We start from the raw sequence: 24,281 nt of genomic DNA on the forward strand, positions 1-24,281 counted from the left end.
ACAGTAGAAACCAGAGGGCAGCCACTGGGAATATTCCCTTTTTTCTCTGACTTTTCTGAATACTTAATATTTTCCTCTGATATGAGATTTGCAGCTTGAAAATATTGATAAATGCTGCACTACAGCAAGATTTCAGGACATCTCATGTCTTTTAAACATTGCACATTATGCGACCTATGAACTTTAGTTATGATTTCCCAAACTGTAGTGTGGGAACAAAAGATGAAAGGTTCCCAAATAGTGTGAGAACAGTTGTAGCCTAGCTCCAATATGATAGTACACTCTTAGCGGTTGGGATGGAACTATAAATGGTAAAGTGTGAGGAAACTGAGAACAAATCTATGTGGCTAATATTCCAAATAATGGGGGGAAAAAAAGAGAAATTGATAATAGGTAATAAAATTAGACCTGTTAGAGTGGGTACAGAGGAGGATAACAAAAATGATCAGGGTTGGAGAATCTCTACTGTGAAGAGACTGAGAGAGTTTGGGCTGTTCAGCCTGGAGAAGAGTAGGCTCTGGGGAGACTTTAGAGCAGCCTTCCGGTACCTAAAGGGGGCTTACAGAAAAGATGGAGATAGACTATTTAGCAGGGCCTGTTGTGATGGAGTAATGGTTTTAAATTAGAAGAGGGTCAATTCATACTTGATATAAGGAAGAAATTTTTTACAATGAGGGTGATGAAACACTAGAACAGGTTGTCCAAAGAGCTGGTAGATGCCCCTTCCCTGGAAACATTCAAGGTCAGGTTGGACAGGCTCTGAACAATCTGATCTAGTTGAAGATGTTCCAACCAAATGGTTCTATGATCTGACCTGCTTTACTTTGCAAACCTTTGAATTTCATATATCAATACACAGACAAGGCTATAATCCTCATTCTCAAAGAATATGACTATAAAATAGCATCTGTTTCAACACTTCAATACCAAGATAATGTTTGCAATGTTTGTTTCTAAGACTGCAGTCTCAAGTGTACCTCATTTGCAATTATACCTTATGTCCTTTTTATAGCCTGTGGAATGTCTGAAATCCAGTCGTCCCCTCTAAAATGTACCATTTAAACGTATTAAAAGGACAAAATAAAGAAATAATGATAAATAATGTCACAAAATACATTTGTGGTTGTAACTTTCTGGTTTTCTATTAAAAAGGCTACTAGACAAATACAATTAGACAAACATAGACTTCTATGACACAAAAGGCAGAAGGGTAGCCTAACCCTCCTAACGAAGCAGGAATTAGAAGAGAGAAATTATAAACCCTCTTTCATTTTAAATCTCCCTCTTTTAATTTCTTAAACACGAATTCTTAGTTTAAGGTTCTTAAATGAAACACCTGCAGAGATTCTATTTTTTAAGTACATCTGTGTAATCCAGTGCAATAATCACAACTCACATATCATTCTCAGCTGGATCTCTTTGCTACCTCTGCTAGGTCAAGGATTGATCTTGGTGATCTTAAAGGTCTTTTCCAGCTTTAATGATTCTATGATTCTATGATAGTGGAGGAAACACACAAATGTGTTAATTAATACCACATGGGTGGCAAATGCTGAACTCTGGGCTGTCACAGAAAAAAATAGCAGAAGCCGTTCGGTGTCCACGAGATTGAATTTGTGTTTCTTAGTAATTGCTTTCTCCATTTAAATTATTTTTTAATTTGATACTAGAAGACATAAAAAAAAAGACAAGTTATTCCAGATTAAAATACTTCAGACATACCTGAACCTTCAGCCCTGGTGTATTCAAGAATTTTTCTGTTTTCAAATAAACAACAAACTCAACCCTCAGAGATACTGACAGTTTTAGTGTAAAAAAGTTCTGTCTTCTTTGCTAAAGGCTGGGAACTGAAGTATACTGCATGTTTACCAGATTCTGCATTTAAGATGTCCAGACATACTGTGTATACTCAGGATATACACTGAGTCCTCATTTTTGTTCCTTCTAGAGACATTTCCTTCACACTTTATTTTCTGTGATAAATACTGATAAAGTGCTATCTTCTTTTGGATTTCTATTTTGACTACAGTTTGAAAAGTTTATTAGAATCTATCCCAGTGTAAGGAAGAATAGGAAACCCTATCAAGGATGCCAACAAGACATCCATTTCTTACCCTCCCTTAAGGCAGGAGAATCATCCAGACTAAGGAAAACTGACATCCATGAATTTGATTCCTGATGGAATGCAACTTTGGAGTAAGAGGAATTGTGTGTTTTTCCTCACCCTCTGTTTATCCCCATTTTTACTTTAGGAAAGTGGTTGTAGGTTGGCCTTTCTGTAGGTGTTCTCACAGATGGGAACTCCACCTCTTTCCAGTGGCTGACAGTTCTGGTTCTACCTACGGGCTCCAAGCAAACTGAAGATGCAGTTTGCTTGAAGCTTGAACCTTCTCATTGAAGGAAAGCAAAAAGTCAAGTAAGCTTACATACTGCTTTCCTTCTTGATTTTGAGACCATCCCAGGAATTTATGCTCTGCCACCCTACTTTTCAGGAGTGGTTATCTTTTCCCCTTATTAGAGTTTGTGGCTGTCTACTTCATTTATAAATAAACTAGAAATCTGTTTCATGCTATGGAGTGGACACCACTTGCACTATATGATACCGTCATTATTCAACATTGAAATTCTGCTCGTCTTTTTGCTATGTAGGTTACGTTTCTTGGTTTGCAAAAGGGTAAATATAATTGATTAATAAAGACAATATGATATTCCTGTACTAACAGCTGGTAGGACAAATGAATAAAATAAAGGCTCTGCTGGATAAGAACAAGTCCATTCCAGTGCTGTGTCTCTCACAGTGGCCAATAGCCGTTCCTTTGTGAGGCATGTAAGAACAAAAAAATTATATGTCCCAGAGTCCCGCCACACACCACCTGGTGAGTTTTGTTGTGGGATGTCCTGGAGAGAACAATTATGTTAAGTAGTCTTTAACGTACTTTCTTTCCCCAAGATTTATTCTCACGTAGAAATGTCATCATTTCAATGAGTACCACTTCTGTTTAAGGGCAAATTCAACGGTTCTTCTTTGGGCTAATCTTGAAGCATATTCAATCACCTTTTGTAAATTGCAGAAAATCCCTGGTTCACCTTTTCCTTTTGGAAGATGAACTGAACCCACTGGCTATTTATAGCCTAAGCCAACTTTGTGAAGGCCATGGATCGAGTCCAAACTTACCAAGTTTTTTAACTCATTAAAAATTTTAGTAGTCATAATGGTAATTTGATTGAAGTTCTTTAGCATTTTCCAAGCTTTTAATGACCTCAAGTCAACTCTGAAAGCAAAGTACATGAATAATGTGAGCTTGATACCATGTTCCAGAAAACTGGACTATCTGGTTCCTGTTTAAAACAATAGGTGGATGCCAATCTGACTTACTGCCTCATAGCTTGACAAAATCAATGTGAGTGAATAATATATCTACTTTTTGTCCTCTTAAGTGGGGTGAGATTTTTTTTTTTTTTGACGAAGTATGTTGATTGGAACTGATGTTTTGGGGGTTTTTTGGGTGGGGTTGGGCTGGATTGTTTTTTTAAGAACAAGCTTTTTTTTAGTAAAAATTTTGTTCATAAAGGTTTCTCAAGTCTAAGCTGAAACTGCTGATCATGAGGACCAGACAGAGTGAGATGGAGGGAACCTCCTGGTAACTCACAGCTCAAAGAATGGGACACTCATTTAGAAAGTGATGTAAGTAGATTCACAGTCCTGACCTGGTTAAGACATGAGTTTGAGACTCACCACAGTGGAGTGCGCTTACCAGCAGCCTCTTAGATCTTCTTGGGCTGCCCATTCTTTCTATATCCTGTCAAGGGCTCTTTTAACCCAAGAGAGAGAGCTCAATTATTAGACAGTGAGAAAACCTGGTTCAAAGCCTCACCTGATGTGACAAGGTGTATATTTTGGAAATGCTCTAAGGAACACTTGAATAGATCTTAACTGATTCTTTAAGTATCATGCTGGAAATAGTTTTTTATTGGGATTACTAAAGAAATGGAAAGAGAGATCACTGAAAAATATGCTTAGAAATTAGTTGTATTAGCTTAAATATTCATAATAAAACCAAGAAACCTTTGAAACAAGTTGTCAAAAGATATAGTAGCAACAATTCAGAGTTAAAACTATTATTTTTTCAAAATGTTGCTGTACAACTTCAGGGGAAAAAATAATGTGCTGCAAAATCTTAGGTATATGCATAATTTTTTAAAATACTCTTAGTTCTTGCCTGATTATAATTATTCATGTACATGGGAAATTGTAAGGTGATGAATGTCAATATGTACAGTAAAAATAACTTTTATCTACATGCATATGGCAAGGAAGGACTGTTGTTAATCTTTTTGTAACAGCTTAAATGATCATAATTCTTGCTTTTGTTGATAGCTTTTTCCTGCTTAACTGTTGAAAACATTTTTGTACGGTATGGTGGCCTTTCTCCAGGTTTACAGAATATTGTTTTCTTGTTTCAAGAGGGCAAATTTACATTAACTTTCATATATAGTAATTGACATTTATAGTGCATGTGGGATTGATTACTTTACCACATGAGAAAGCTGCAGCCTTAAAATATACAGAATATGAGACAATATCATCATGTTCCAACACATTATTTCCTCTGTACTATTAAAAGGTCCACTGCTGGTCAGTTTCAATATTCTTGATACCTGAAGTTTTTACTGTGAGAACATACATTATGTCTTAATGCACAGTCATTTCTGAATATCCATCAACATTGTATGTATTGCTGTGTTGTTGTTTCACCTGTGTGTCACTGTGAAATTTTGCCTGAAACTCTAGCAAAGACATTGACAGTAAAGGTATTATGAAAAATGATTTTTAAAGGTTTGCAATTTTGGTCTGAACAAGTATATAACATTTATGACAAATTCTGAGCTGCTTTCCCAACCAAAATTATGTTTGAAATTAGCCAGATTATTTTTCTGGGAAAAAAAGAACAATTGAATTGGGGTTTTGTGCAATATTTTGGCTCTTAGCATTACACAAACTTTTGTTATTTCCAGAAGCATGAAAGTAAAGCTGTGTAGCATACATCAAAAATTGTAAAATCAACACAAGAATACTTTTTTTTTTTTAATTTTTAATGTGAGAACCTCCACTAACATTACCTTAAAAGTTTTCATTTCCTTTATTATAAAAAATTATGGCAATTCAGCTCACAACTTTTAGGTCAAAACTATACTTTAAATTCTGTTACAGTTTGAGGACAAAACCTAAAACAAACTCTAGCTGTGATTCTCAGGAGGAACATTCTTTAAGTAGCGAAGGGAGCACCAACCTCAATGAAGCATAAGATTTCCCCCATCTGTTCTCTGACTGTATATGCATTTCCCTTGTGAATGTGTGTGCGTGTGTCAAATCTCCTTCCACCCCCAAAATTCTGACAATAAAATTGAAGTAGCCTTCATCTTAACAACAGCTTCTAGCAATAACCAGTTTTATTTGTTCTTTAAAAATTGAAAGGAGTCAGATAACAAAATTATAGAAAATAGTTAACTGAAGTTTCACATTGTCATGTTCGAAACACAAATATTTGAAATGTGATGACAGAGAAGGTCACAGCCACACTATTAAATACGGCACCATCGCAGGTGGAGTGAGAAAGACACTTGCTGCAGGATGCCCTCTAAGTGGGTGCAGCATAGAAGGAGGTGTCTTCAGGCCCTATCAGATACTGCTCTTGTCCTTCCTGCTGGCTGGGAGAAGTTGGACACCCACAGTGTTTGCATACCTGGTGGACAGAAAGTGCTGGAAGAGTCCACATAGGAAAAGGGTACTAAAATATCTCAGCATTGCCAATATGCCATTCATCCTTACTTAAGACAGCTGTAAAACTGACTGATGGGCTGCCTGAATAATATTTCTGTACAATTGTTTGTTCTTTATTTGTCATAGACTTTATTAAATCCTAAAGCTTTAATCTTGGACATGATTTTTCTTCCATTAACCTCAAAAATATCTCAGAAAGATTAGTAAACATTATTATCTTTTATACAAAAAAACCCCCGCATACCAAGTTTAAGGATGTACAGGTTCTGTTCAGGGCGAGAGAGAGAGAGGTGAGGAAGTTGCTTTTTGCAGTTACCAGAAAGCTGTTACTCCCCACCTGCAGGTGACCATTAGCATGGGAAGCAAAGGATCACTTAGTCTTTTTTCTGAGTTAACTTTAAATCTATCTTGGAACAAAGAAACACACTACACTACGTAATTAAATGAATGCTAAGTCACTGAAAACATATGTTACAAAGGTGCTAGACATGACTGCAAAAAAAGCTTCATCTGAGTTATATTTCTGGTTAGTCATTGGTGGTAGGTTACTTACAACTATAAGTTAATTAATCATACATGATTAATTAAATATATCTCTCTCACATTTGATATTTTCATAATGAGTATGTAAATGTTAAAGTTTAATAAACAATTAGAAGATGCATTTTAGATCTTGACTTCTAACTGCTTATTCTTTAAGAATTGGTAGAGTTAACAATGTTAATTTAATTTAATTTAATTTGCACAGTTATTGGAGAACCACTTTGCCATACTTAATTTCATTTCATGGAGAAATCTTGTTTACAATGGTCTCGATTTTTTCTTCTTTTTTTTTTTAATAAAAAAAACCATGATCCTTCTGGGACTCTGTGAAGTATACCTTCTCTTCTATTTTTATATAATCTTCAGAGAGCTTTAACCTCTACTACATATCACTGTCAGTTTTATGTAAACACATCTATTTTGATAACTTCAACATGTCATAATCTTTTAGAGAGAGAGACAGGAAAAGCAGCATGATCAGTATTATATGATATTCATTACATATCACTGATGTACATTTAACCTTTTTATTCCAGGGCATTATTCAAATAAGTCTGTGCCAGTTCTAGGAAAACTTTGCCTTCTGAGATATTCTATTTTAATTATTCAAGACAACATTGCAATTTTACCAGTGAAATGTTTAATTTCTTCTCTCTCTCTCTTTTTTTTTTTTGTTACTGCATCCTATCTAACAGATGGCAGCTTGAGTAAAAGTGAGTAAAATTTTTATTGATCAGATGTGCACTGGATTTCCTGAGTTTGCCATTACATATTTCTAAAATTCCTGAGGCTAAAGAAGAAACAGGAGGTAGGACAATTGCTCAAAAATAGCAAATGAGCCTTTCTGAAATGAAGCACTGAGTGAATACTAAAATTATATGTTTGTGAGTTGTTTGTAAATCAAGATTTCTAATAGGATAAAATGAGTTTGTGGTAGATTCTGATTTTACATAATTAGTACTGATCCAGTGTCTGGATTTCTCTTTATCAAAAACACGTTAAGATATGTGTATGTGTATTCCATTAGACACTAGAGATTCTACATTTATAAACAAGTACCCTGCTTTCTGTTGTTTTAAAGACGTTACATTAATTTAATTTACTTGAAATCTTACATTTCTTCTGACTTAAGTACAGGGATTGGTCCTAAGAGTTCAAAGGAATCAAAAAAAAGGGAAAAAGAGTATCTCACTTAATATATCTCTTTTTCAGTGTTCAGATTCTTCTTCCAAAGAGTTAATGAAGCTACACAGCTCCTCTAACCCTGCTGAGAGTCATTGATCTGATCTGGCTAGCCTGCAGGTTCACACAAAGGAGATAGCAGGACAACAGTTGCTTTATTAACAGCAGAGGTAATTACCTTTTATAATGTTTCCTATCTGTGTAATTTTATTTTTACCTGTTAGCTCCTGATAGTATGAAATAAAAAGTTATAATTTTCTTACTATTTCCCTCTCAAACTTTTTCTGCTCTTCTAGAAATCCTCTGCTCCTGTCCTTTTAAAGAAGCTATTACTCTACTGCTATTGCACTAAGCACACTATTACTTCTTATATTGAATATTTTATTCCTATATAGAGTGTAATATTGGGAGGAAAAAAAAGATTCTAGAATCTAAAACTCATAGTGATCCTGTAGGAAAACAAAAATTCCCTTCTGACTTCACTAAAAAGAGTGGGGGGAAAAATCTTGTGGGTTTGCCTCTGTTGGTTCAGGGTTTTTTTTATTCAATGTATCTGTGTCTCTTCATGAGCAATTCTATTTCATTTTTTTGAGAGTGAATTGTTATGTCATATCTTACTGATTCAAACAACATATCTCAATGTAATTGCAATCACAATTTCTTCTTTCTATTTTATTGAAGCTGACTTCAAATTCTTTGGGAATTATTTTTGGATAATAGTAGTGAAATTATGCAAATTACTGAAATAATCACAAAATTTCATTGAAACGTCCTTGCTAAAAAATGGGTTGTTGCCTTCTTAGCCAGAGAGTACATGGTGGCTGCTTCTGTAGCACCTTTGCTATGCCATGGTGGGGACGGAGCGTTTTCCATCAGTTAATCAGTTCAGACTTGCTGGTATTCGTGTTGGCTGTAGCAAATGGACACTGGAACAAATTTCTCTCTCAGTGATGTCCAGATTTTCTTGAAAAGGCAAGTACCTGATTGGAACCTGGATGGAACCTTGCATATATCTTGAACCTTGCACACAATCAGGAGTCAAGACCTAGAATTAAGCACAGTAACCTAATGGATCCAGTGAGCTGTTTCAGAATTCTGCTCTTGCTATGGAGCAACTTGTTTATCTTCCCCAAATAACTGTGCAGAGATAATGATTTGAGGATGCATAAAAGAAGGGAAAGAACTGTTTCATTGAAGGTAATCTGGTCTTATTGACCTTGTGCTAGTGTTTCCACTGGCTTTAGTGGATCTAGACTTCTACTTACTGCATTTACTAGAGCTACAAAATGTGCAATAAGGTTTCAACAATTCTCACAATATAGTGGGGATCAGCTAAAGGTTTGTAATTATGCAGATTTTCTGAGTGAAAGCAAAATGTGCCAAGTGGGAAGAGTATGAACCATATAGGCAAACTAGGCCAATTTAAGCTAATTTATTTCACGACATTATCAGCAATGCCATATAGAAAACAGGATCTAATACAGGCAACCTCTCTCTTCACGTGTAGAATTAGAGCATGAAACAACACATGCAAGCTGCAAACACATTCTGCTTGTACCTTGGACCATCCTGAGAGAGGTGTTGTTTTGGAAGCATGGGAATTTTAAAGAAAACTGTATTCAGACATGACCAGTACAGTAAATGAATGAGCCACTAATACTGTTGCAATCTGTGCCTAACAAAATCATTTCCTGGAGCAACTGGAGTCACTAGAAGGTAATCAAATCACTCTTGCAGGTGGTAAATCTGTGGAAGTATCACCTCGACTGAGGTCCAGGGGATAACACGCCATAGTCACTTCTGGCTAACAAAGCTGGAAAAGCAGAGAGGCCACAATGTGTTCTGAGACACAGTCCCTATCAGGAGATGCTGACACATTTACTTTGAAAAAAAAAAGTGAAAAGCTAGTGGACTGGAATTATTGAGTGTTGATATAGCTGCAAACTCTGGCTTATAGTTTACATGTTGATCTTTTTTTTTTCTTCATAAATTTTAACTCTAAGGCTTTTCACTTCAGAAAATCTGGCTGATCATGAGTTAACCATGACACTGTCCCTGAGCAAAAGAAAAGCTGTTTAACTCAGTGAATTTAGGCTCAGATAGACTATAAAGTACATTTCAAAGAAATTTTGGAGTTTGAAATCAGATTGTTCCACAGACACTGCCCCACAGAGTATTTGTTAGAAGTGAATTTACTGATGTTTTTCCCATCTGTTGTTGCTCATCTCTCAAACAGGACGGTTGGTTGCAGAAGAAAGGTGGAAGGTAGGAATTTGAACTATTTTCTACAAGAAAAACTTTGCCAGATTATTTTCAACTGATTCTAGCAAACCCCAGGGACACTGACTTAGGTGAGACAACTCATGTGCAATTCAGTATGTTGTTCCAAGAATGTAGCGTCAATCCCCTGCTGGACACAGCCAAGTGGGTGAACAGTGAAGTCATTAAAAAGGGAAAGAGCTTTGGATAATAATTAAAAAAAGGCTCAGGTGAGTTCAAAAGAGTTGTATCCTTCGTTGGTGTAGATTTTCACACCATGGCACACAGAGACTTCCTAGGATGAGCAGCTGAAGAATAACGTCTTAGTGAAGAATAAAACCTTAGTGGCAACATCTATCGTACTATGTGAGCTGAGAATAGCAGCTTCTGAAACCATTAAAAAATAGCTGCATGCCAGGACACTTTGGTAGAAGAAATGCTATGATAAGACTCTGCCCCCGCCATGGCTTCCCCTCATCCTGCCCATGGTCCAGGGCTCTATGTCTGCCCCAGGGAACATCAGCCCCTGCCCGAGCAATGTTGTTTCATTATGCAAGATATTCAAGAAATGTACCCATCCTGCCTTCAGCTAATAAACATACCTATTTGAGTGTTTAACAAGCACACCAGGCAAAAAAATACTAGCTTATTAATTTTGCAACAATTGATAGAGATATTTATGAAGTAGACAAATTATTGGTTTTTTTTATCTTTAATATGCATGTCCTGTCTTAAAGTTAGATAAAATTACTGCATGTCATATAGCTCAACCTGCTACTCAAAGCAGGGTTAGATGAAAATTGGATCCATCTGTGCTGGACCTTGTCTAGCTGAGTTTTGAAAGTCTCTAAGGTTGGAGATTTCACAATCTTTTTGATGATCTTATTTCAGTGTTTAACCCTCTCATTGTAAGATTTCTTTTTTTAAAGTAGTGCAGTTTCAAAATGTGATGATTTCAAAAGGTAATGAAAAAGAAAACTGGAAAAAAAAGGGGGGAAAAATTATTAATTAAAACAAGTATTTCAATTATACATTTTCTCACTTCATCTTTGAATGAAAGGAAAACCAAACAAACATGAGAATAATAAACAAACCAAATGCCCAAATTAAATGTTCTGGATCATTCTAGCAGGCATTTTATTTGGTTGCAAAAAAAAGTTTATGTTTTTTTGCTATAAGAAAAAAAATATGTAGCAAAAATTAAAAATCAGTTATTCATGCAATCATCTAGACTATTTTGATTCTACTTGTATATTACTCAAAGAAAAACTGTGTTGCCTTCTATGTCCAAGAGTGTATATGTTCTGGGTTGATTAAGAATATATTCTTTAAGAATATATACTTTAACTTTGTAGTTCAGACTTAAAGAATTGCTTAGTAGTCAGCAGAAGCAGGATCATTTTGTCATATTCACTTTACAGTTGTAAGAAACAGTATTAGTAAATCAGAGAATTGGAAGACTTGCAAATAAGTGACAAGAAAACTGCAGACAATGTTCAATAAGGGAAGGACTGCACGTGTTGAAAGACTAACAATGCAAAATGATCTTGACAAACTGGAAAAAATAGTCTTGAAAGACTATGATATTTAACAAAGTAAAATGGAAGAATCACTTCAACAATCTACTTCAGTAGTACAGAATGGAGAATTGAAAAGCTGTCAGAAGTGAAATATTTTGGGATTATAATGGCCAGTGCAAAGAATTTTAACAGTGGTATTGTGCTCCAGAGCTACAGGTGAACAGCCTGTAGCATATGAAGAGGGTCATAGTCTACATAACATAAAATCTTCCCTCCTCTTCAAAACTCAGTTGAAGTGGTGTGCAAGTTTGAAGTCTGCTCTTCATGAAAGATATGGAGTAGTTGCTGAGTGGAAAAAAGAGAATTCTGAGACAAGACATGGATCTCTTCAGAAAGGCTACTGAGAGAGGAAGTGAGCAAGCTGTTTTCCCCCTCAGAACTTAGACTTAGAACACACTTTAATTACAATACCTTTTAGGTTAGGCCTAGCAAAAAAATATTACCTAAAATCTTACCTTCCTAGAAAGTGATGCTATTATGGCAAGTTTTACCAGATGGCTTATTAGAATCTCTAATATCTCTTCATCATTATAAACGGCATTTCATTATTTTAATTTCTGAAATAAAATCTGTTTTCAGAGTCTGCTAATTTGTGTCAAGATACCATTTCACTCTTAAGTGGCTGTGAGTACTTCGATTACTCTATTTTTATTAACAATATGCTATGTGAGACTGTGTAAGTTAACATATACTGTCTACTCTATACAAAGCAATATAGTTTTTCAAACTTTGTGATAAAAAAGGATGAAAATATCCCTTTAAAACTCCCAGTTTGAAATGTAACTTGTTTCCAGCTTCAAGATGCAGACTTACAATACTTCCACTCTTTTTGAAATCCAGAATGCATTGTAATGTGTTTTTATTTGGTTACATACATGCATATGTGTGGATTTAGAGTTCAGAGAAGTATGTAAGCCACAAATAACTTCTGAAAACCATAACTCTTCCTAATGCTGATCACAACAATGACTAGCTTAAACTTGTGTACCTAAGAAAGGTATTGACACATCTACCTATTGTACACATATTTTGGAAGATCTAGCAAATATCGAAGCAGTGAAAAATGAGGTATAAATGACAGTGGAAACTGCAAGAAAGGATCAGCTACCTTCTAGAGATTTCTGAAGGTCTGTCATAAGAAGAGTCTTACAATCTATCCTTGAAGGCTACCTCTCTTTCACTGGAGCTGTTGTGTGCCATATCTAATCAAACAGTGAGTCAGTGGCATGAGTTTAGTGGAATACTCTTCTTGGATATTATTACTAAAATCATACAGCTTCTGTATGAGTCATCACACTCACAGATTGTGGCATCATACAAAGTTCTCATTGCTTATTCTTTAACCCCATTGAGTGAAGTTGTGATCTGATTGTGATGTTTTGTTAGAGGACCATACTATACTATAAGGATTCCAAAGCAAAAAATAGAAGAAAATACAACGTAACCTCACTATATAAATTAGTAAAAAAGTTTCTGAAGTGCGTCTGCCTCCTAAAACAAAAATATAACATTCATTGCCAATATGACATCAGCAGTGTTGGAAACATATGCTTCCAAACAATAGAAAAGGGAAAAAGAAAACAATTCTTTCCATCCCTACCCGATCTCATAGGAAGACTGAAAATCAACACTGTCACTGAGAGTATGCAGGGTTGCTAAGAAGTCTGCCAAGAAACTACTCAGTCAACAGTATAAGAACACTTCCCTCTTACTAGTGACATTTACAACAAATCCATGAATTCAGAGGAAAACAGTTATGTGAAAATTATTTTCCATAGCATCCCAAAAAACACCTAGTCCACAGAAGGCAGGAAGCAGAGTTGTAACTCACAGACCTCTTAACTGCTAAGTGATCAATTTAAAATCATCTTCTCACTCAAGGGAAAGCATTATTAAACTGTTGCAATAACAAAACCTACGTGGCCCATATTAATTGACATCTCAAATTAATTGAATTAAACCCACCCAGAGCATACAAAACTGACTTATTCTGTACAGAAACTTATTGTTATGAAAGAAATTGCAGTTACATCAGCAACCTTTAAGTTTGACCTTACGTACACTGGATATATCTAAAATAAGTAGCAATAGTTGCTATCATGGCTAGGCTTCGTGAATGAAGATTTGGGAAGGGCTCTATCTACATTTGCTACAAGTGCAGTAGTGGCTAAAGAGGCCAATGTGAGATAGACGAGTCCGGTTGCAAAAGGCACAGCAGAAAGACTCCTTGGATGGTATCGGCAAGACACGATTCTTTCTGCGTTGTCTTTTCTCCTCTGGAGTGATCCTATGTGCATTCTCAAAGGAAGCAGCAGCGTTATAAGATAGTGTGTCTCCAGACCTCCTGATTGGAGGCCAGAGTAGACCAGTGATGAAGATCAATATGGCCAAGGCTGAGATGTTGTTTCAGGGAGTCCTTGTATCTTCTCTTCAGGGCTCCTCTCTTGCGGCAGCCAGTGACAAGTTCACCATAGAGCATGATCTTGGGGAGGTGGTGGTCCTTCATCCTTGAGATGTGCCCTGCCCAACGTTGTTCTCAGCAACATGGCCTCAATGCTTGTAACTGCTGCCTGTTCTAGAACAGATTTATTAGTCATATAATCTGACTAGTGGATGTTTAGGATTGTACGGAGACAGCGTTGATGGAAGCGTTCTAGGAGTTGCAGGTGGTGGTGGTAAATGACCCATGATTTGGACCCATATGAAAGAGTAGACAGCACAATGGCTCTGTAAACACTGATCTTTGTACTTTTCTTCAGATGTTTATTTTGCCAAACTCTTTTATGGAGTTTTCTGAAGGCACTATATGCCTTTGCTAACCTGTTGTCTATCTCTCCGTCAATCTTACCATCCGAGGAGATGATGCTACCTAGGTAATTAAACTGCTGGACTGATTTGAGCTCTGGTTTGCCAATGGTGATGTGGGGATGATGGAAGACGTCCTGAGGTGCAGGTTGATAGAAAACTTCTGTCTTCTTTAAGCTGACTTCCAGCCCAAAGAGCTCAGCAGCATCTGCAAAGCAGGATGTTAAACGCTGCAGAGCTACTTCTGTGTGAGCGATGAGGGCGTCGTCGTCAGTGTAAAGCAGCTCATGAACAAGATGATTTAAGGTCTTAGTATGGGCCTTCAGTCACCTTAGGTTGAATAGGCTTCCATCGGTACAGTATCAAGTGTAGATACCATCTTCTTCATCGAGGTCTGCCGTGGCCCTTTGGAGCATCATGCTAAAAAAGATTGTGAATAGAGTTGGTGCAAGAACTCAGCCTTGTTTCACACCATTGGTTATTAGAAAGGGCTCAGAAAGTGCATCACCATATCTGACTTGGCCGAGCTGAATAGTTGCTATAGAAATAATAAAATAGAGTAGATTAGGTAAATAAAATAGGATACATATCTTGCACTCCCTATATAAGAGACAATAGATACAGCTCTTCCTCCCTTTTCTTAGCTGTAATCTGTTAGTGAGGATGCCATGAGTGTGAAATATGATCAGTTAAAAGAAATTAGATAAAATAACTAGAGCCTGATCAACATAAATTTCTTTTCCTGGAGAAGAGAGAAAACTTACTAATTTAGAGAAAGTGAAAATGACAATACCAAAAGTGCTATCAAATGTAACATGAAAATTAACTGAAAATAGACAAGAGATTGTTTTTTCCATAATCTTTTTCTGCTTATAGTCATTTCACAGATTTTTTGAAAGTTCTTTGTTTTAGGTTTTTTTTAGTAGCAGCAGGAGATAACGTCAGTGGTGCTCAGCTGTTCACCCATGAATAAAAACATGTTGCTTTTGATAAAAATATTACATGCTGCACCTGGAAGAACTCGCTGACAAATGAGATTGTCATCCCCTTCCTTCTCCACCCTTGTCTCCATCACACGAAACTGGGTGATTCCTGGATAGCACTCTACAGTCCCTCAGTTAAAGCTCTCCCTTACTTCCCCACTCTCTGGATGGGATTATATACCCTCCAGTGCCCTCTGTAACAATATGGGACTTGGGCTCACTAATTATTTATGTTTGTGGGACTCCTACACTGCTTAAATGGTTTATTTACTGGAATTTTATGTTGCAGCTCACAAAGAAAATCATTCTTGCTCTGGTTTTGCGGAAGAATTAGCATTTAACGTCAGTGGCCTAAACTCACTTGCGAACAGTGAATCATTGCTCTTATTACAGGAATAGACTTATTTTAATGTGGTCATAACAATTTCCAGTTTATTAATTACTCATTCACTTCAAAATGTAATGGTAATATACAATTTGTTTTAGATAAGAAAGAAAAATCTTTGAGGAAATGCAATGATGTAAAATCAATCTCAAGTCTAATTTCCCTCTAAGCTACATCAGTGCAATCAACTAAAATTATTTCATCAGGGAACTACTTTCAATAAAGAGTATCAATAAAGAATGTTTATAGACACTTTATATACCCATAAAAATTGCAACATGAATATAGGTAGCAATACTGTTGAATCTTATACCTACCGGGAGACTACACAGTAACTTCTGGGATAAAAGTGCTAGCTTGCAAATTATAAAGCATCTCAAAAACAGATATTTTGGCTAAGATACTCCATAAACATATTCACACCTTGTTTCTTTTCATCAAGTGCCGAGTGAGGTGCAGAACTTGACGCAGAGATGCTGCACACTTCGTATAGCTAAGTATAAACAGTTCTAAGGATAAAACAGATCCACCAGTCAGGTGTCTGTCTGCCAGCAGTGCCCTGGCTGCCCCCGGGGCATCCAGCCCAGTGACTGGGTCCTTTGGGACTGCAGACCACTAGGGGTCTACACTGATTCCTGCTTTCACAGCTGTGCCACGGCCCTGTGTTTGGATAACATCAGAAAACCTGCTTTACCTCCAAGGAATCCACAAATGAAGTCTGACCCTGATGAAATCAAAGGGATATTTTGCCTTTAACATCACTAAGCTCATTATTTGATTTTTTTTTCCACTCAGATTTATGCCTATACTTAAGCATAAGCCCTAGCTGAGTTTTTCAGCTCAGTTATTGTGAAATACTGTCTCATAGAGGTCTGAGCATAATATCAACCATAAAGCATGCTGTTTCTGTACCGTTTTACACGACCATGTGTTATATGGGATTTGCTGCTGCTATCTGTCATTTGGGTCAAAACATTTTGGTTTTTTACTTTCATTTTTATGAGACTCAGAAGTGTCTATTTTGTTTATGGTAATAACCACAGCACCCTTGGTGAATAGCAAAGAAATGAAGAATATTTGTAACAAAAATTTTGTCTTCATTATGAAGTTCATTTTATCCCCTCCCTTATCTACTCTATTCTCCATATTATCTTTTATTCAATCAAACTTTATTTAACCTGCTGTTGTGAGCAAGTGCTAAGTTTTACATTTGGCAAGTGCTAGGACTTTGGAAGAAGAGCACAGCTGGAGTGGATATAATGAAACAGCATTCTTCCATACCAGAGTGATCTTGATGCAGATAGAAAAAAAAAAAAAGACACAACAATATGGTGTATATTTATACCACTTTAATGAGGCTCTATTCAAAATCCAGCTGTGAAAACGTGATTAATCTATATACATAGGCTTCCAGTACTAGAAAGAAAATCCTTCATAGTAAAGACTGACTTCCACACATTACAGACTGTATCTTGTCACTTAATCATTTCGTGGACACCATTCACATGCATGTAAGCACACTTTGGAGTTTGAATATGTTGCATGGAAAGCATAGCAGCTACTACTAAGCAACACTTTATCAGTAGGGAGCTGAGCATTCACATAATTCTAGTTCTTGAAATTATCTATTTATTTGTTTATTTTTCACTCATCTTCTTTTTCCTGTCTTTATTCCTTTTTTTTAATTTTTTTTTCTCAACAGAAAACCTTTAAAGCTAATACTGAATTACTTCTGTAGGTGGTGCCAGAGATGTTTTGATGGTTTTGCTTGCTTAGATTTAACTGTGTCTTTATGTGCAAAATTTGGCTTGATACGATACATTATGTTTTTGAATGTCTCCTTGCAATCTCTGTTTTTCTATCAGAGGATAAAAGCAACTGTTATGCAATCTGGAAACTAGTGGATTGTCGTTCACGTCCTGTGCACTGTACTGGTGTAGTGTATTTACAGAAGGACCCCTCTAAATCTTTAAGCAACAGCATGCAAACTCTTAAATAAGCTTCTAACATGTAGGTCATCCAAATTTTGGTTTTGTGTCAAAGTTAAATAGAGACTTGATTATGAATATCCCAATGTTACTCATTCTATAGATTGTTTTGTTTTGTTTTGTTTGTTTGGTGTTTGTTTTCACTTTTGTGGTTTTGCCTTTCCTCGGATTCGCATAACAAAAGACTGAAGTGTCAGGGGACAGTGCCTAGAGGACAAGAACAGATACGGACTCTACAGTCTGTAGAGTGTATTATTATTTATTCTAACAGATTTGTCTGGTACTCCAGGCATTAAGCTAGAAGAGGAACAAAGGATAAGGTAGTGCCATCACATTATTGATGGGCAACAGGAGCCAGGGGAAGCTGAAAGGACCCACAGGAATCTACAAAGGAGGAGAAACCAATGTCCCATGTATTAAAAATGACGCATCTAATGGACCTGTCCACCTCATAAGACAAATCTACACTGAAGTAAGAGGCCTGAGCTTCTTAAGCATAGAGGACTTAGTTGTGCTTTTCATGATCCAGTGACGTTATTTTCTAAGTAGTTTCACAGCTTCTAGAGAAGGTGTGGATTGCACCTCCTTTTTTCACTCATATCCCCATGGAATAGTCTATTACTTGACGACTAAGATCTTCTGTGAAAGAAGAGATGTTGATGTGCCCTCATTGGCTTATATATCCAACTCCCACTCCAGGCACCTTTTTTATTTTGTAGGATTGGTGCCTAAGTTTCCTATTAAGGAAAAGGAATTATAGTAATTTCTTACTTCACAGAGTCATTGTGAGATTAACATATTACATATTAAGACATGAAAAAATTTAGTCTTATCTAAGGAAGTTCATGTAAGTTCTCTAGATACACAAGAGTTAAGAAATGTATAATAGACTCGGAAAAGTAAAGTACGCAAAGAGAGAAGACGCAAGTCTCTTTCATCCAAGGTAGGAAAAAAAAGGGGACTGGGAAATAATTCCATACATGAAGGAAGCATGTATTTCTGTCCATGGGAAAGCAGCTTGTAATTAGAGTTTTCCAGTTTCCTTTTGAGGTAGGAAGATTGAAATGTTTTGATTATGGTTTCCTCCGCACATTTGCATTGAAATATCCTCATTCCCCCAGAACATGTCAACAGTGACAAAGCTAGATGCTAAGAAGCTTTTTCATCAGGGGATGCCCTCTCTCTCTGAATAAAAGAATGAAGACTGAGGTAGCATTTTCTATGGATGCTTGTTGCAATTTATTTTAATATTTCATCATTCACCTGGATATGTATTTGACTGTGTTGACTATGAGGACAGTCGAGGAACACGCCAGACTCTGGAATTTTATACATTTATTGCCTCTAATGGGGTGATGAGATGGGAATAAATAATAAATAACCACAGCAATGCTAAAGATAGACTAGCAAACTGACTGCTTCACAGTGGAGTTTTGTCACCCAGAGCGTGTAAGTAAACTAACAATGTACATAACACTCAAACACATTAGTGGAATAAGATATAAGTGAAAGGAAAGAATTATAGCAACAGCAATCAAACAAGAGTAAGGAAATAATAATCTGTACATTTTACCACTGTGACAGTGACATCAAAGTCTCTGAATCCAGTTGTTTCAAAATAAGCATGTTGGAGGGTTCAGAGAAGAGATAAAAACTAGTTATACTGTATTTTGTTCCTTCCATGCCACAATTTAGGAGAAAATGGAAGCAATTATATTCTTGAAACAGAGCTCTAAGACTCTACATCAGATTCGTATACTTTGAATGTGAAATAATTCTGGAATCTGTTAATTTGTTTTCAAAGATAAAACTTGCATTGCAGGACTTCAGCAGACAACTCTGCTTGGACTTCCATCTTTCAGCAAAAAGCTATCACCTGAGCCTCTCGTTATCCATTGCCTGATCCAGCAGAAGAGAGATTGGATTATTTTCATCTATAATTGGTGCCAAGTGTAAAAGATAGGCTTACAGCCAGCCTGTGTGACCCCAAAGATCATAAGATTACTGAACTATTTATGTTGGAGGGGAACTTGTAAGACCATCCAGGCTCATTTTCTTAGAGTAAGGTCAGCAATAAATTGGAGCTGCTCAAGAATGTCCAGACAGCTATTGAAGATCTCCAAGGATGGAGACTACATAACCTCTCTAAGCAGCCTGTTACAATACTTTATTAGGTCCTCAATGGTGCTAAGTAAAGACTTAGAATAATTTTTAAAAATTAGAGCATTTTATGACTTTCATCTACTTAAGCCACAGTTCTAAAAGTCACCTTTTCTTCCCAGTTCCTATTCACAGTGCACAGGTTTTAACATGTATCAACAAGGCTGTTGATAGGAATATATTTGTTGCCCAAATTCTACGTTAATGTTCAGTGCTGATAGCTGTAACTGGAAGCAGACAATCCTTAGGAGTGTATGATGGTAAGGATTAAAAGAAGTTCTGCTTCCTGCTAGTCCAGAGATCAGCGGGACAGCTGCCACTGTGTATCCTGGTAAATGTTATTGGCTTAATTTACTATTCCATGACACAGGTATAGCTGTTCTGTCATATCATTACACCCTTGAAGGTCACAGAACGATCCATGAGCCCCTGTTGCCTTCTCCAATGACTGCACATCAGGAAGTTTTTCCCTGTTCCGGGCAGAGATGATATGGTTGCTTCTTGTTCCACCCAGCCTTGGAGTGGTTAAAAGAGTTCTAGAAAATGCTCCTCGATCTTCCTCAGCTTTGGAGGGACTATTAGCCCTTTTAATACAAAAAAGATTAGCGCTATTGCCATTGAATTGCATATATTATATTTCACTTCAAATATATATTCCTAGTCTGTTAGTGATAAATAGCATTGCACAAAAATATTTATGCATATTTTAAGCATAGTGTAAAAACTCCACAAAAGAATGGTGCCTGACCAATTCTTCCTGAATGCAATCTCAATGACTGTAACATATGTCTCACACACCTATTGTGCTGTAAAGCTAATTATTTTTGCATATATTTATTCAGAGTTAAAACATGTAGCACCATTAAGCAATGGCATGACTGTAGCTGACCTATTAAAAGATACTGGGTAAGAATGAAACGTCACAGTCTCAGTTTATCCTCAGAAGAATATGAGAGATAATGAGCCTAGTAGGTTAGCTTTATTTATAGCAGTAAATAGAGTTTGCAAATAGCATATAAAGCACAACAATATGTTGCTACTTTACGTCTTTGCTTTCGTATTTGCACTGCTGTAATGAGACAAGCCATTGTAGTGAGACTGATTTGCAGAAAACAGGGAAATCTCTATTTATGACTTGCATTGTGTAACTCACACTTTATATTCTGGGTGGCTGTAAGACTTGTGAAGCAATACTGTTCACACAGTTCCCTAAATAATTCTCTGTTGTGATGAGCTGACAGGCTTAAAAGAGTGCATTACTTGAAAGAGTAAACATCAAGAAGCCTCCAGGGGTTCTCTTGCTTCATTCATTTTGCATTATCCCATTTAGCAGTTGTAGTTACATCTCTGCAGCCCTAATAACTCTTCAAGTGAAGTAATGTTATAGTTCTAAAAGACATGAACCTACTGGGCCAAACATAATCATATTCAAGTTCCTGTGATGGACATGCAGACTAAAATGTACATAACAGCAAGGGGATATGAGCTTGCCAAATAATCAAAGCGGAGCCAAACTGACTCACTTCCTGAAATAAGCAACTAAGACTTGGGATTTTTAAAAACTGCATTCTGTACAAAACTATAAATAATTGCAATTCACATTAACATACCCCAAAAAAAGAAGCTCTTCTGGCACTACTTGGGAAAGTTTTCTTTTAAGACAACATATCTGTAACTTTCTAGCTTCTGTATTGTTCAGTCATGGTCTGAAAGGGTAATTTTCTCATTTGCTGCTAGGAACACTGCATTCACATTTGGCATCTGCACTGGGGGAGAAGCTCTAGAGAGGTTTGTTAAGGACTGTGAGCCTGTGTGGTTCAGGAGAATTGGAACCAATGTCATTTCATCACTCTTGGCTCTGTAACACTTGTGTCCATCCCAAATATTGCCATTGTGCTAAAATAGAATCAGAACTTCTGCAGCAAGAACAGACTTGTGGAACCAAGGTCAAAACAGGGCCAACACAGGACTAACTAATAAATAAAGAGCTCTGGATATGTTAATGGGAAGTTTACAGGTATATAACCTGGGTTTATTTCTGTTTTTCTGTCCTTTAGCTAGGTAAACTTTCTCTGTAGGTTAAAACTAAATGTCAATTTTCTACAAGAATCTTGTGTTGGAACCTTTCCTTTTCTTCATTGGTGCTTAATCTTGCTTAGCTATCAGGTGAGTAAGGAAAGAGTAATCAGAGGAGTTTGGAAAAGGAAATCCATAATCTTCATGGAAAAACTTCGCTAGGAAAGGCCCTACAGTGGAGAAAGCATATAAACGCCTTCTGAGGCAAGGCAGAAAAAAGAATCACTGAGCCTGCAGTGCTGGATAAATAGGCTTCTGTAAATGTTAGGTTCATCTATCTGGAGCAGGAGTCTTTAACTCTTTATTTGCAGGAAATATACAGTAAGTATTTAAGCATAGTTTGAACAACTTAACTTGCTCCAGTTACTCCTCATCTCGTGTTTTAAAATCGACAAATCACATTCTGAAGCTCTGTCAGGCTGGATTAACCAAAGGATCTGGTCCCACCTCACCTGCTAATCAGCAGAGAGTCACACGTGGTCACTCTCATGAGCTGTATGGTTACTGCAGTTCTTGGATGATGGGATGAATTTTGTACTCTTTTATTTGTATGTTTCCTTAATCCTTTGAGAAAGCAAAGATCACGATTGAAATTAATGAAGCTGCACAAGTCATGACAATAATTTTAATTGATTAAAGCTTGTATGTTCATTTAAATTATGTTTCTTATGGCAGAGTTTAGTGGGACCAGATATCTGTTGATGTACCAATAGCACTTTATAGTTGAAAAAAGAAATTTGTCCTTCTGATGCTTTGTCAGTAACCTTAAGTAGAACTGTGTAAAAAGAGTAAGTTCTATTAAGAATAAAAACACATCAAAATGTGGACTTGGGAAACTTGCATTCAAAATAAAAACTTAAAATGCTTTTCTGGATCAAACTGAAGTATTATAACACATGAGAAGGATGTTTTGCAATGTTAGATCAAAGCTAGGACAGTCTGCACTTAAAGGATCAAACACTAGAAATGTCAGATTTGTTTCAAAGTAGTAATGTTTGCACTCATGCAGATAGACTCAAGCTTTTTGACAAAGCCTCTCAGCACAGTGCTTCAGTATGAATAAATAAAAGTATGCCAAATGCATATTTAGAAGCTATGAAGGTGGTATCTTGGAAAAAAAATTAAGTGAAAAACAAATATCCTCAATTTTTTAGTCCAAATTACTCACTGATATAATCTTTGCCATTCCTATTTGTATGGAACTAATTAACTGCAAATTTTATTTCTTTGTAACTGATGTATTTAAGTAGCTACATATTTATCTAATTTCAAATGCTACAGCTCAAAGGGTTAGATATGGATGTAAATGAAAATACCTTCTTATTCTTTTTAATCTGTTGTGACTGTTCCTATTTTAATAATAGAGTACTCTGGGGCTACAAAACCTGCTTTCTTGGCACCTTGCCTCCTTTTGGGAGTAGTCTAATAGAGAAAGATAGAAAAAATACCCTCTAGTAAACCTAAATAATGTTGTCTCTCCTGAATGCTGTGTTTTGACACTTTAGGGCCAGTCTTCAACCTGTACAAGGTTTATGACCATAATAATTGATTCTTCCAATTCAGAAGGCTACAGAAATTTTTATGAAGTGTTTAAAAGATATTAAGCTCTCATGATTAATTAGTTAATTTTTAAATATTATGATGAAATACAATGAGAAATTGATAGTTCAGTAGTATAAGCCAGTGATTACTTTTTGTTCTTTAGAAGATTGCTGAATTATTACATTATTCACAATACTTCTTGGCAGAATGCCCACAAGGCAGAGTACCAAACAGTGGATGATCAGGGAAGCACTTTATCCTTTACTAAACTTATAAAATAATATTATGGATAGAAGGAGAAGACTGTAAAGTGCTGAGTTACTATGGTGATAAAGGTGATATAAGGACTTCTATAGAATGGAAGAGGATATAAAAGCACAGGGAATTCTTCTTATTAAGTATGCACCAGTCAAGCTTTCTGCCTTGTGTTAGCTTGCTCACATGCAGTCTCATATATTCCATTTTTTAATGTCCTTTGGGTAATTACTTATTTATCTCATACAAATCATCTAAGTAAACACAGGTTTAATATAACTAGTTACTGAAGTTTATATACCTCTTGGGCTTTTAGTGTTGTCTGATTAGATTAAGGAGAAGAAAAACATACCAAAAAATTCGAGTTTTCTCAAGTTTCCCCTTAACTCCTATAATTAAGTCAGTAGAATACATATTTAATAACACTTTGCTTTTCTATGTCTTTATATATGTTTGAGTCATATTTCCTAGATGTATATTTTCATTAGATTAAAAACAGAGAAAATGTAGATTTATGCTGCGTGTATTGAGCTCTTTCTGTAAAGACTGACATAAGAACAACCCTGACGCCATAAGAGATAAACAAATCTGGCTTTTAATAGTAACTCAGGTTTGAACATTTATCATGTATATACAATTGAATTGAATTCCTTTGTATAGCTAGCATATCCTAAATTATAGCTGAGGTTATTCTCTGACTTGTATGTCAGTAATGGTGTAATAGTGCATCTAGAATAAACT

The 24,281-nt window shown here is 36.2% G+C and overlaps 1 long non-coding RNA gene across 3 annotated transcripts; it reads left to right on the plus strand.

Moving 5' to 3' along the window:
- Positions 1 to 4,019: 4,019 nt before the first annotated feature.
- On the plus strand, positions 4,020 to 11,967 carry LOC113970925. 3 transcript variants are annotated; one of them, XR_003535384.1, is made up of 3 exons: positions 4,020 to 6,308; positions 7,538 to 7,677; positions 9,744 to 11,967. It is a non-coding gene; the product is annotated as an uncharacterized LOC113970925 (long non-coding RNA). The 3 variants fall into 3 exon arrangements; XR_003535386.1 differs by lacking the exon at positions 4,020 to 6,308 and having other exon boundaries at positions 6,336 to 7,677; positions 9,744 to 9,996; positions 11,188 to 11,967; XR_003535385.1 differs by lacking the exon at positions 4,020 to 6,308 and adding an exon at positions 6,336 to 7,133.
- Positions 11,968 to 24,281: the final 12,314 nt, after the last annotated feature.

The sequence above is a fragment of the Neopelma chrysocephalum genome, unplaced genomic scaffold, assembly GCF_003984885.1.
Source record: "Neopelma chrysocephalum unplaced genomic scaffold, ASM398488v2 Primary Assembly neopelma1_80b, whole genome shotgun sequence".
NCBI classification, from domain to species: domain Eukaryota; kingdom Metazoa; phylum Chordata; class Aves; order Passeriformes; family Pipridae; genus Neopelma; species Neopelma chrysocephalum.